Genomic DNA, 2,500 nt, shown 5'->3' on the forward strand with positions numbered 1-2,500 from the left:
TGACACATTATACGTATAAGTAAACAATAATATTATGTTGTTTTGGAGTCCCATTTATCTTTTATGTAAATTATGTGGAAAGATATTAAACGAAAAAGCCTAGATCTGTACATAATTAAACCTCGTATCATTATAAATTTGATGTATATCATATATGTATCATTTACTTGTTGAACAAACAAACGACCAAAAACATATATATTGTTGTTGTTGTTTTTTTTTTTTTTTTTTTTTTTTTTTGGTTGCACGATGATTGTGTTATTTCATTTTCATTTCCATTACAGTTACACTTATTGCTGCTGTCATCATCCAAAAGGAATATAATTTTTTTTTTTTTTTTCAGAACACACTCACACCATGCATCCTCATCCTCACAAACACATGCCCTGGTAATACTTTGTGATACACAGTGCTATGTTGTTGTTTCTGTTGTTATTTTCATTGTTATTACTATTATCATTAGTACTCTTGTTTTGTGTTTTTATTATTGTTATTATCATTATTATCATTACTATTATTAGTTTCATTATAATTATTGTCATCATTATTATATTATTGTTTTTACTATTGCTGCTGCCATTATTATTATTAGTAGTAGTAGTAGCAGTAATAACAGTAGTATTACCATTATTATTATCATTATCATTATTGTTAGCATTATCATTATTAGTGTAATTATTGCTATATTATCATTATCATTATTATTGATATTATCATTACTACTGTCATTATTATTATTATTATTATTATTATTATTATTATTATTATTATTATTATTATTTAAATTATCACCATCATCCTAATCCTCATCAACATCAGCAGCAGCATTGTTGTTACTGTTTTATTATTTTCATTATCATCATCTTCATTATTGTTCTGTGGTCATCGACGTCAGCTTAGGCATTGTTATAATCTTTATTATCATTATTATTATCACTAGTTTCATTATTATCGCTATCACTAAAATCCTCACCATCCTCATCAATATTACACTGTTATTATTATTACTACCGTTATCAATATATTTGTATTTATATTATTATCATTGTATTATCATCAGTGTTATCATTCCGCATCATATTATTGCTATTATTTTATATTCACCATCGCTTCTATCATTCATTTATTATCATATTATTGCATTTGCCATAATTTTATCATCATTGCTACCATTATTATTTTATCATTACTGGTATAATCGATTATCATCTTATTATTGATGTTATTATCATTGTTTACTATATCACTTTACGAGATAAAAATATTTTGGACTTATCGTAAAAAAAAATATTGCTGGTGAATTAATTACATATTGTGACACGCACACACACACACACACACACACACACACACACACACACACACACACACACACACACACACACACACACACACACATACACACACACACACACACATGCACACACACACACACACGCACACACACACCCACACGCACACACACACATGCACACACACACACACACACACACACACACACACACACACACACACACACACACACACACACACACACACCCACACATACACACACACACACACACATGCACACACACACACACACACACACGCACACACACACCCACACGCACACAGACATACGCACACGATACTAACCAAACGAGAAAAAAACACAACAAAAACGGAGAAAAGAGTGAACGGAAATCAGACCTGTCAATGCTCTTGGAAGACAATCAAGTCAAGATTGTCTGTTCTTCGCGAAAATAAACAACGACTTTGCGAAAACACCATTAAGGGTAAGGGGAGGGAGGGAGGGTAAGGGTAAGGGTGGGGGAAGGAGGGAATCAGGGAGGAAGGGAGGATAAGGGGAAGGGGAGGGAGGGAGGGTAAGGGTAAGGGGAAGGAGGGAGGGGGGATAAGGGGAAGGGGAGGGAGGGAAGGAAGAGAAGGGTAAGGAGGGGAGGGATGATAAGGGTGAGAGAGGGAGGGAGTATAAGGGCCTGCAAGGAAGGAAGGATAAGAAGGGAACGAGGTTAAAGGTGGGGGAGGGAAGTAGGATAAAACTTGGGGAGGAGAAGAGAGAGAGGTCGTGGGTAAGAGAGTGACATTAGGGCAAGGTAGGTAAGAGAAAACGGGTGGTTTTAGAAAGGGAAATAAATGTTGTGGAAAGAAATTACAAAGCAGGTGTTTATTGGGGGGGGGGGGGGCAAATTCGGGGAAGCTGGATTCGCGATATGTGGAAGGAGACATCGAGGGAGAATAAGGTAAAATAAGAATAAAGAATGAGGAGAGGTGGGAGGTTAGGGAGAAGAAATTGGGGGAAAGGGATTAGGGGTTAACACTAAGGTAGGATTAGGCTGATGGTGGGGGTGACGTGGGAAAAGAAGGGGGGGGGGGGGGGTAAAATAAGTTGGTGGAAGGGAGTGGGCTTGGGTAGCGGAAGTGGGTGGGTGAGGGGGGGTGGTGTTGGGGGTTGCGTTAAATTGGAAATCTGGGGCATCATTTTCTGCACAAGATC

Source organism: Penaeus chinensis, chromosome 12 (genome assembly GCF_019202785.1).
Source record: "Penaeus chinensis breed Huanghai No. 1 chromosome 12, ASM1920278v2, whole genome shotgun sequence".
NCBI classification, from domain to species: domain Eukaryota; kingdom Metazoa; phylum Arthropoda; class Malacostraca; order Decapoda; family Penaeidae; genus Penaeus; species Penaeus chinensis.